Source organism: Camelus bactrianus, chromosome 11, assembly GCF_048773025.1.
Source record: "Camelus bactrianus isolate YW-2024 breed Bactrian camel chromosome 11, ASM4877302v1, whole genome shotgun sequence".
Taxonomy (NCBI): Eukaryota; Metazoa; Chordata; class Mammalia; order Artiodactyla; family Camelidae; genus Camelus; species Camelus bactrianus.
The window spans coordinates 21456946-21469476 of record NC_133549.1 but is presented as its reverse complement, the minus strand read 5'-3'; the positions used below and the strand labels follow the sequence as shown (position 1 = coordinate 21469476).

Sequence of the window (12531 nt, the reverse complement as noted above, 5' to 3'; positions counted from 1 at the left end):
GTGCACGCGGCCAAGGAGTCTGTGCTCGCTCGTGCCCTTGGAGCACTGAAGACCTTCTCAGCAGCAGGCAGGCAAGGGTGTGGCTCGGCACTGGGGCCAGATGCCTGGGTTCAGATCCCACCTCTACCACTTACACACTGCCTCCTCCACAAAACCGAGGTAAGAGATAATGATATCAAATACTATTTATTTATTACATTTCTTTTTACAATAAATCTACCTATTTAAATAATAAGCAATGTATGTATATAATTTATGTAATTGTATTTACATAATATATATTTATATTTTATATAAATAAAATATATTTAAAGTATTTAATATATAATTTATGTTCTAAAACAATCTTTATAAATTTTATATATTTTCTAAAATTTATATAATTACATTTTATATAATTATATTTTATACATAAAATTATATAAATTTTATACATAAAGTATGAAATTACAAAAATTATATAATTGTATTATATAATTATAATTATTATATTACTATATAATAAAATCGAATTTGCATATTTTAATTAATATTTAATATATTTTATGCATAAATTATAAACTTTATATAATTATTTTTATACATAAAATTATATAGTTTAATTATATTTTATATAATATATATGGATATTATTAACATGAATATTAAATGTTAAAATCAAGACAACACTATAATGAAATAATGACCCCTGTTAAAGTGTTTAGCAAGTACCTGATATATAGTAAGCATTTACTAAACTTTAGTTATCATTACTACTGCAGAAACATTGATGCCAGGTTATGTCCTATGGCAAGTGTAATAGGCAGGAGGTAATATGCCAAGTCTCTCCATGCTCACCTCCAATAAAGCAGTGGATTTAAAATGTGTACAATGTTTTGCTTGTTGCCACATTGTAATATCAAAGGTCTGGAAACCACCTTACGCCCATCAATAGGTGACTATTAAGGAAAGTATGGGATATTCATGCTTTGCAGCAGTGAAAAAGGAGGCACATGCTCTTGTGTAGATGTGGAACCATCTCTCAGGTACGTTATCAAGTCAACAAAACAAAGTGGAGACAGTGTGTCGGGTCTGCTTCCCCAGCAAATGCTCATCTGCTCAGAAAATCTCAGGAAGGACTCAGAAGATGCCGGGAATGGCATCGTCTCGGGAGAGGGCAGAGCAGGACCAGGAACTGGAGTGGAGGGAAGACTTTCTTTTCACTCTTTTCCTGTTTTATACTCTTGGTTTTCCTTCTTTATCTTTCAGGATACTCCATAAATTTTTAGAAGTTCCTCACTTTAAAGAAGGTAGTAACTCCTCACCAGGCACCGTCTCCTCCCTATTCTGATGCCACCGGAGCGGACACACACGGCCGCCAGTGGGATGTCCACACCTTCTGCTCACCAGGGCAGAAAAGAAATCCTGGGAGTCACTGGAATAATCTTCAAAGATTCTCACTATTTTTTCTCAGATGTCTTATACAAAAATGAAATAAGCCCGTGGCTACCAGGCACTGATTAGAACAGTGACTTCTTTTAAAATGTCACTTGTCTGCAATTTGTTCCAGCCCCTCTGTCCCCAAGTCCCAGACAGTGAACAGGCTGAGCACGGCGAGGCCATGTGGGGCAGCAGGGAGAGATGGAACACAGAGGGTCCCCTCAGAGCACTTCCCAGTGGTGGCAACTGAGGTGGGAGAGTCAACAAGGGGGTGGACCCTACTTTCCTTTTCTCACAAACCAACAAAACAAGGGTACCTCTTGGTTTCCTGAGCCTGGTACGCAGAAACTACCCCTAAATGGTGGCGGTCACAGACCTTGTCACTGGAGAGGGGATATGGCTTCCTATGGCAGAGTCGGGCTTTCCTAATTTGTACAGAAAAATCTTTCCAACTGTGTATTTCAAAACCTGTCAATTCTGTTTAAGTATGTACTATCATAATCTCTACTCAGCCATAAAAAAGAATGAAATAATGCCATTTGGAGCAACATGGATGGACCAAGAGGTGATCATACTAAGTAAATCAGAGAAAAACAAATATGTGATATCACTTATATGTGGAACCTTAAAAAAAAAAACAAGATACAAATGAACTTATTTACAAAGAGACTCACAGCCATAGAAAAAAATTTATGGTGCCCAAAGGGGAAAGGCAGGGGAGGGATAAATTAAGAGTTTGGGATTAGGCAGATACAAACTGCTGTATATAAAACAGACAAACAACAAGGACCTACTGCACAGCCCAGGGAACTACATTCAATACCATGTAATAAACTATAATGAAAAAGAATATGGAAGGGAATATATATATATATATATATATATAATATATCAGATTATATATATATATATAACCGAATCACTATGTTGTACACCAGAAATTAACATTGTGAATCAACTAAACTTCAATTTTGAAAAAATGATAAGCAAAAAAGTCCTAAAATAGCTCTTCCTTTCTCTGTTGCTTCCTTTTATTAGAAGTTCTCTTAAAGAATCAAAAACTTAATCACCAGGGATGCAGTCCCAATCTGCTAGTTCCCTCTGCTGTTAGACTCTTTAAATTAACATATTATTTAGATTCATGGAGACCTAACTATCTATCTATTGACCTACCTACCTACCTATTTCTTAATTATCTACCTGGTTCGATGTAAATTCCTGTGTGAATGGTTCTGTGCAAGTCAGATGTCCAACTTGTGAGTTGAAAGAGTTAGAACAACTCCCAAGGGGAATGCGGTCGTAAACTGGGGAAAAGAAAAGTGTGCAGCCGAAGAAACACTTCTCTGACAACGTATCGATCAGGCCTTTCTGTGGATTCCGAGACGCACGGTTGTCAGTCACTGGTCCTCAGGCAGGCTGGCCCAAGGCAAGGCAGCCACATCTCTTTTTCCTGTACACTCTGCGTGCAGGCTGGACTTTGACTTCTCTATTCATGCCCCAAATTTTAAACTCCATCACCCCTGTGAAGACCTGTCATGCTCAGGGGCTCTGCCCGTCTTAGGAGAAGTTGAATAAACCATTAGCCTCTGCCAGGCGTTTCTATTTCTTGGACTGAAACGCAAAGCTGGCTTCCTGAGCCTGCCGCTCGGGGGGGGGGGGGGGCTGGGGCACCGTGGGTCTCCTTTAAACAGCGGCAGCCCCTCCATCCCCTTCTCTAAGTTGCATCATCCTCGTGGCTGATATTCTATAGCTCAACGATCCAGCGAACTCGCCTGCCCAGGACTGAGCTGCACACTAGGAACAACCAAAGGACCTGCCCAGCGCTCACGAGTTCCATTAAACTCTTCTCTTGGACTCAGAGTTGAGCTCCTGGGACCTTGTACGGTGCTTACTTGTGTTCCTCTAAAACTCATTTTTTGTTGTGAAATGTATTCTATTTATAACTTAAAGATATTAAGCAGAGCCCCCATGTACCCTCCTAGATTAAGCAGAACATTCCGTGGGCTTCAGCCGTCCTCACCGAGCCCCTCCCAGATCACGCTCACCCAGACAGAACCGCTCACCTAAATTTTGTGTTGCTCAATTCATTGTTTTTGTCTGTAATTTTCCCACCTATGTAGATCCCATATACAATGTATTTCCAGTATCAAAGATCTGAATAGCAGGCACAGAGCCAGCTGTCTTAAGGTAAGGACATCATCACATCTGTTGGCAAAAAGCTTTCAGGAGATGAGTTTAGCCGACTGGCTAGACTGCAGCTTCCCTGAGAACTGATGGGATGTGATTCTGGGGAGACAGAGGTGAGCCCTGGATGAGTTCTGAAAACCAGAGGCCAGCCCGGGCTGGCGGGCGGGAAGACTGTCGGGGCACTGGGCTGCACCACCTTTTCTGTTCCCGGCCTCACTGTGTCCAACTGCGGACCTGAGAGCTAAGTTCCAGCAGGGCACTTCTCTGTGCTGACATGTGGGCTCTGGGCTGCCCCAGGTGCAGGGCAGGGAGGGAAGAGCGAGGACCTCGTCGACCCAGCACTGAGACCAGCCAGGAAGAGACCTGACCTGGAGCAGGCAAGGCCATCACCAGTGCACACAGACCCTCGGCACAAAATGAGAAGAAGCTGTCTGTGCCTCAAGACACTTTGCCTCCTTTGGATGGAAAATGCCATCATGAACCAATCTGATAGAAAATGGTGTTTTACTGCTTCTTTCCAAATATTAGGGTGATGCATAATCTTTCATATTCTTAGACGTGCCCCTGTTGAGTCACTAGCCCCCACGGGCACATGATCCCAATGATTATGGCAATTCAGCTCCCATTAGGAAATGAGCAAGTGGAGGGCGGTCGCTAAGGAGGGGGACCAGCACAGCAGCCGGACTGTCAGAAGAACCGCAAAAGATGAGCGAGAAAACCACGGAAGACACACACCGGCCCAGAGAGCACAGCTGTTTGGGGACACTTAACAGCCCAAGGCAGGTAAATAACATAGAAAACACATTTTAGAATCATTTATCTTCAAATTAGTTTAAATTTGTTACAGGTGTTTTGGTTTTGAAGCTGAAACCAGCTCACTACAAAGATTGTCTCTCAAGGTTTGTGCCTCAGCCCCGTGGACCTTCCTGCCTCCTGAAAACAGACTGGAACCAGCCAATCAACCAAAGAAACATTGCTGAACAAAGTCGGCTTCCTTGAATCCAAGACCTCATTTTCTCCCACATGTGAATGCTTCCAGAGGTGACATTTTCTCCCCTCAAACATTGGACCATCTTACAACTGACTGTGTCTTAGAAACACAATAACAGGAGAGAAACCCTCACACTATCTGGAATTACAGGACACGGAAGATGAAATGAAAGAAGGTAGAGTTAGTTGATGGCCCATAGAGAAACGACCAACAGAGGAAGCAGATGAGCTTTTACACTGGACAAGGCTGGTGGGTATTTTTTCTGCTTTTTTAAAAAATTGAAGTATAGTTGATTTACAATATTGTGTTAGTTTTAGGTGTGGAGCAAAGTGATTCAGTTATACATATACATTTTTTTGAGTCTTTTCCATTATAGATTATTATAAGAAATTGAATGTAGTTCCCTTTTTAACTGGCCAAGGTTTCCTCTTGGCTGCAGATGAAAACTTGATTTCCTCATGGGGAAAGGGGTGTCCGTTTGGTACCCTGCCTCCCACCCGATCCAGACTTCTGTTTAAAATCAGCCAATAATTGTTTCAGCATATTTCTGTGAAATTTCGACAGGGAGATGCTGCAGCCCAGGCAGGGAGGCAGAAAGGGAGGAGAGAGGGGGCAGCAAATGGGATAAACAGCTCCTGACAAAGAGGAGAGGCTGGGGAGGAGAAGCTGTGCTGGGGACCTGCAGGTCCCAAAGCCCGTTCACGCGGTAGGAGCAGAGCTGGAGTTGGCGTCTTCGGGAAGAGGAAGGAGGAGAAATGGGAGCCGGAGGAGAATTGGCTGCAACTTGAAGGTCAGACAGCGAGGATGAAGGGGCGTCCGGAGACGGAGATCGGCTGGGCTGGGGGGAAACACACGAGCGAGTCCTTCCCTTTTCAGGAAACAAGAATTCCTGTCCGTGCCAGCCCTTCCTAGACAGTAAACAGGTTTCTTCTGCTACAGGCGCCAAACTTTTCTCCCTAAAGAAGTAGACTTAACGGGGGTGGGGGTGGGGCGATGGCCAGGAAATAAAATCAGCTTGGGGACAGAGGTGGCAGTAGCTACTGGTCTCTGGAAAGAGCCTTCCCCTTCTTTTGGAACCCAGAGCAGATGGGGTGGGGGGAGCTGTTGTTAGATGTCAATATGGTGCTGGGACAAAATCATGAAGCCCTGGGCTCAGAAGAGCTCTCTGGATGCCGAGGAAAAGAAAATGCAGCGTGTTCATTATTACTGTTCTAGGGCCAAGTTTCAAGGTACCATGTGGGGAATTGTGCACACAGCTCTCGTTTACGGGAAAGGCTCATTCAGGCCATGGCTGCAAAGAGTCACATAGATTATCCTGTCCCCGAGAGAGAGTCTAGAACGGACACTAACGAGACGGAGCTGTTTTTCCAATTAGGTCATGATCCTAGACTCTTAAGGTTGTTGAACAAAAGTCTCAAAACTTACAAAAAATATTTGGAAGGGCAAAAATAAAACACACCCACACATACACGGGTGCACACGCGAACCCACACGTGCCTGCCTGCCTGTTTCCTAGTAGAAGGATTACCTTGACAATCTTGCAGGTGATAAGAGACACAGTTCCAGTTAATTATTAGATCATACCTTTCTACCTTCCACCAAGAAAATAGTCGCAGATTTTCAATTTTCCCCATTATCCTTTATTCCAAAGCATGACCCAGATTCCTGAAGCACAGAAAAGGAACATTTTAAGCTTTTCTCAAAACTTGTTGCTAAAGGTTCCAAAAGGGACGATTCGAAGTGATAATTTTTTCATTAAGGCCTATTTTCTTAAAACTTTCTTTTCTCTAAATTGTAAAGGCAATAAATGATCACCATCAAATTTGAAAGACAGCAAATAAAAGTCATTGACAATCTGTCACTCACAAACGTGTTCACGGCGACTTTCTCTGGGAGGTATTGTACATTTATGGGGGAGTCATACATGCCTTTTTCTCTTTATTTCTTTTATTTCCATTTTGGATATAGCTTCTACCTAGACAGGAGCACCCTCTTCCACACCAGCAGCACATAAAAACGCAGGCTCGTTAACATACTACGGTTTGGGAAGATTTATTGCTACTGCCGGCCACCATTCCACTTTTCTTGATAATTCTGGCAGGATTTCATCTCTCCTTCTCCTCTTGATTTTCCTGGGTGCTCTGAGAATTACCAGGCAGGTAATGCTGCATGGTCAAAATTGATTTTAAAAAATCAAACTGACCTGCCAGATGTCAAAGGGAGCAGCAGAGGAGAATCTTGGTTAAGGCTCCTGCAGAGTGGAATGTTCGCACAGGGCCCGTCCTCATCCCAGGGTGTATGTGTGTGTGTGTACACGCGCGTGCATGTGCGAGCATGCATGCAGTGGGGGAGGGGTGGCCCCGGGTCAGACTTTTACTCCAGTGTCCTCATCTGAGTTTTCAGTACTCCAGAAAGGGAGAAAACAAAGTTCAGTGTGGGTCTCTCCTGCTCTTTCAAAGGAACTGTTGACCTCTTTATATTCGATTCAACTATCTACTGAGTACCTACCACGTAGCAGGTAGCGTTATAGAGCACTCGGGATGCAGCAGTGCAAACAACAAGACCCTGATCTCCCGATTCCTGAAAGAGCGTTCACTCCAGCCCTTCCTGTCACCAGTAACCATCACTTCCACTCCACTCCACCCGCACAACCAGTGACCATCACCTCTACTCCAGCCCTTCTACGGCCAATGACCATCACCCTCCACTCTAACCTCCCCTACCAATGACACCACCTCCACTCCAGCCAATGACCATCACCTCCACTACAGCCAATGACCATCACCTCCACTCCAGCCAATGACCATCACCTCCACTCCAGCCAATGACCATCACCTCCACTCCAGCCCCAACTCTACAACCAAATTCCATACCTGAAATGTATCCATACCCAGAGCTGCTCTTCTTCTGAACCAGTAAATCAAACCGTCCCACTCTCTGACCACACACAGTGACTCTTATAGCTCACAGAACACTACTCTCTCCATACCTTTAACATCATCCCAGAAGACCTCAAGTCCTAATCATCTCTGTGGAAAACTTGGCTGGCTGCCTACTCGGTATCTATTCATGTCTTTTTTCTTACTTCGAGAATCTTCATTTGTTCAAGACAGTAGTGGGGTAAAAACCATATTTTGCTGTGGTCAGCTACTACTATGCCCAGTGAGATATAAACAGGAGTCCTCTGGGAGAACTTCTGGGAAAGTCTCAAGAGGGATGTCTAGCTGGTACTCACTGTGGATTTGGATGTGATGGCTGGAGCCCTGGCAACTACCCTGAAAGCATAATGATGAGGGTCACCTCAAGAAAAGGGGAGCAGGAAGCCAGAGGCTTGAGTTCCTGACAATGCCATGGGCAGGCCATGCCTGCCCCAGACTGCCCACCCCTGGATTCCTTTGACAACAAGCATAAACCCTTACATTGTCAAGCCACAGCTTTTTGGATGTGTAGTTACTCAAAATTAGACACAAGCTGTAATCGATCTAACCCCATGGATGGAGGTCTGGGTCCAGATCGGCAGGTTAGCGGCAAAACAGGTCTGAGTCACAGGGGGTGCCTTGTTAAACCCAGAATCCAGGATGGCCCAGCTTCAGCATCTCCAACTCGGGAGACACGAAGCAGGGCCCGAAACGGGCATGTCTGAGTTCCCGGGGTGGTGGTGGGTGGGTACTAGGCTGCTATTCCAGGAACCACACTTTTGAGACCTACTAGGTTATAATGCAGTGAAGAAACAAAAACAAAAACAAAGTTTTGTGACTCAGCACCTTGCTATGAAAAATGTGGTCCACAAACGCCAGCGCCAACACCTGGGACCTTGTTAAAGGCAGGGCCTCAGACCTCACCTCTAACTCCGAAACCAGAATCTGCCTTGGAGCCCCTTCCCAGGAGGGCACGGCACAGACTGCACGCCCAGAGTCACCCCAGGGTCCCTGCTCGTCACAGCCCTCCAGAGGCTGAGGGCGGCTCCACCTGGCCCTCTGCTTCTGCACCCCTGAGGGTGGGAGGAAGGGCACAGACTGTCTGCACTGGCCCATCAGGGCTTCCACTCCCAAGCCCTTGAATCGCTCAGTTTCAATGGCCAAAGTCAGTTTCATTGGTCAAAGCGGAGGGACGCACAGTCCTGCCGTGGACCTCTAAGGGGATGAAGACTGTGAAAGAAGTTTTAAAGATTCCCAGGTTAGACTTCTGGTTTCCCAGCCTCTCCTACCCCTTCAGCTATGCTCAGACCAGGCACTAAGGACGTTCAAAAAGGTACAAGTGTAAATGTAACCACTAGAACAAAGATACAAATCTTCTTAAAAACCAGAAAAAACATTATAAATGAAAAGCAATGACTACATATCTTAGAGATGACAGTTAGCAAACAGAACAAAATACAAATTACAAAATTATGACAAAGTTGGCACCAAACATCAGTCATTCCAATGAATGCAAATGGACTTAACTTGCTCCTTAAAAGAAAAAGATATTCAGTGCAGCTTGCAAGCGAAGGGAACATGGGCAATGCCCGGCAGGGCTGCAGGTGAGCCCACCTTTCAGCCCAGAAATCCCACCACTAGGAACCCACTCTCGTGGGCTCACAAGATGGTCCACACACCTCGCCTGTGACACTGGCTGGCTGGCTCTTGTCCTCTGTCAGTAAACAAGCCAAGGGCAAAAGGCACAGATCTAAGGGCGGCGGGTCGGGCGCCCCGGGAATGACAGCCCTACACAGAACAGACAGACTTCACTTGGACAAACCAGGCGCAGATCCGGTGCTGAACTGAGGGTGTTGCCTCCTGCCCTGAGAAATTCAAATGACCAAACCAAGAATGAATCCGATGTGTGGGAGCTGACTGACAGAAACCAGCAGGGTTTCCAAGTTAAGGAACACGTCAAAACGATGTAGAAAAGGCCCTTTTGAAAGCCAAAGGGCAGCAAAACACAAAACGTGTTAGTATCTCTAATGATACTAACACTTGCAGGCAGCTTAGGGTGGCCTCCAGCCAAACCAGCGAGAGAGGACTCGTCCAGAGCAGATTAAGGACAGATGAAGGCCTTAATCCCCTTGGACGGGTCTGGCGTAAACCCCGGGAGATCCAGCCACAGGCAGACCTTGCTGTTCCCACATTTGTGAACGACACCCTACGGCAGCGTCTGCACTTGGGCGCTGAACGTTAGCAAGTTGCGATGCTGCCTCCGGCCCCAGCAGGGCTGCCGCTCTCGCGCGGCCTGCTTGCCTTCTGGCAGTGATTTCAGTATATACTGCATCTCCCCCTTCTTTACAAAAATGAGTAGAAAACGGGCACAGGACTCTGCTTGGGACTCACTGGACACAGTTCGGCTGAAATGAGAATCATCAGGTGTTGGAAGCAGCCGGCCTTTCAGCTGTACTCGCGCCCCTGGACGCCAGCCAGGAGCTGGTTGATTTCGTGCTGAGTTGTGAAGGAAATGAACAAAATTAAAGAGCCGATCTGAAGTGCTTAAAAGGATCAAAGACTGGGCCTAAAGAGTGAGTTACAAAATTAGGGATTTTACAATACCGCTGAGGGCTCTGATCTCAGAATTCCCTTTCTCAAAATGTTTTCCGGGACACAGTCAACTTCCACGTGTGTTTTCAGGGCTCTGACTGTCCGGAGTCCCCTATTTCAGTGCTTTGGGGGGCTTCGGCCAGGAAGGAGACGGGCTTGCCTGACACACAATACCTCCACTTCCTGCCTTTCCAGGTCAGTCGGCTTCCTCCCTCCCACCCCAGTCAGACCCTCGTTTCCATGACAGGATCTGGAAACCCCATTTGGGGAAGATAAAAATACCTCAGAGGGTTCCATGTCAGGAAAGGAAGTGAATTCCAGGGCTGTGGGATTCCCGTGGAAAAGGCCCCGGGTTCCCCTTCTCAGCACGGTGGGGACCGCTGGAAGCACTTCCTTGCCTGGCTGACAACAGTTTTCTGGTTTTCCCAGACGCTTTTTTCAAACCTCAATCATGTCATCCCAAACTCAGCGGGGAACATGTGGCGCTGTGTGCTTCTAAGAATGCTGCCCCCTTTGAAGAACTACTTTTGAATATCAGAACTGGAGAGACTGCCCAGGGCCTCTGCAGCGAAGCACATGCCACATGAAAAAAGCTAAGCCGAGTGAGTCAAGCGGCTAAAAGAGCGTGAATCCGGGCTGACCAAGTCGCAGTCCAGTCCGAACGCAAAGGGTGAGACCCTTGACAGGAGCTGGTTTTCTCTGCCTCCATCTCCCGAAACTACTAGGCTTGTATATTTCATGTCCTCTCATTCCCTGGTCCCTCCCCAAATGACCATCATCGCCCAGTGAAATAAACAGGTAGCACTGTACCCGATAAACGCTCACTTTCCAATCCCTCCCGTTTCACGTAGACTTACTTCCTCACTTATTTCTCGTCATAAAAAACAGCATATTTATTTTATGGGCTTGCCCTAAGAGGCAACTTCGGCATAGGAAAACGGAAAGACGTTCAACTGTTTCTTAAATGCTGCAGTGAATATTTGTGTCTAATAGAAGAATTTCGCTTACACCCTAAAGAGGGGAGGGATTTCTTTGCAAAAAATAAACTTATCACTATCTTTACTGAAAAAAAAATCATCATTTTGGAGCAAAGTGGAAAAGGCAAAAATCACAAAAAATTACAAGCTCCTTCTGAACCAATATCTAATACACGACTCTGGGGAAAGGAGAGACCCCTGTGTACTTTTATTCAGACTCATATTGGCCAGGAGAGGAAATAACTTCCTTCTGACATTTTTAAATGTTCAGTTAATACAGCTGAGTGTTCTTTTATATAAACGTGCACCACTGGCAGTGAATTATACAGAGTGACTATAGGATGGGCACTGTTCCCCCTATACCAAAACCCTCGTCTTTTTTTTTTTTTTTTCTTTTTTTTGGGCAGAATATCTGGATTCTTGATTTCAAAGCACTGAGGAAAAAAAAGACAGTTGATTGGTTTTCATTGGGCTTTTAAACTTCTAAACACCCCTATCAAGTTTTCTAAAAGTTCTCTTAGAAAGGCAGTTCGCCTGGTTTCCACCCTCTGGTTCTGTCCAGCTCCTGTTGTCCTTGGAGCTACTGTTTCTCCTTGATGCCTTTCAAAGGAATCTTTTGGTCCAAGCTGCAGGGCGAGTACAGTGCCCTTTAAAACGCGGAGTCTCCAGGCAGGCAGTTTTCAGGTTGCATTGGTGCTTGTTGATTTGTTTAAGAAAACACCTCTTAAAATGGTCCCAGTTAACATCAGACATGTTCGCATCCAGGGAAGCAGGTGAAAGACACAAGGAAACTGTGCCATTTGTGCTCCGTGTCTGTAAGTCCACAGTTAGTTCAAACTTAAACGTTTTTGAAAGTGGTCGTTTGTGATAGGTTAAAAAAAAACTTCACAGAGAACAGTTTTCAGACAACTGAAAGTCACTTCTCGATAACTCTGTACCATGACTCACTGTCTCTGTATTTGTTGATTAACCAGAAATGGCATAAACAGGTTTGTAAAATCCTGCACCACATTTATTAAAACATCCTGATGCATCTCAGCATGGTTTACAGTGTCCCCCAATTTCCTGGACAGCAGAGATGGGGACATCAGCTACTTGGAATCCCGCAAGGTCAGCTCCATTGACTCGGTACCTGCTCCATCCCTCAGAGAGGGTGGGGCACAGGCCTCCCCAGGATGCCAAGTTTGTGCCCAAGACATCCTCTCAGAAAGATGGAAGACATTCAGAACACACAGGATGGAAAGAATCAGGAATACACATTTGGAGATCTGGGGTCTACTCCCTCCTGGTTCTGCCTCCCATTGACCAGTGATGGTGCACCGGTCAGCCCGCCAGCTGGCCTCAAGTTTCTCATCTATACAATGGGATAGTAATCATCCTACTCTGTGAGAAGGATATGGGACAATGTGAAAACTTAAAAACTGTAATGCACTGGGCAAAGGTGAGC

At 45.5% G+C, this 12531-nt stretch overlaps 1 protein-coding gene across 2 annotated transcripts in view; it reads right to left on the bottom strand.

The window, feature by feature from the left end:
- C11H10orf90 (chromosome 11 C10orf90 homolog) overlaps positions 1-12531 on the bottom strand; it is a 210223-nt gene that overhangs the window by 26830 nt on the left and 170862 nt on the right. The gene's annotated exons all lie outside the window — the stretch shown is intronic.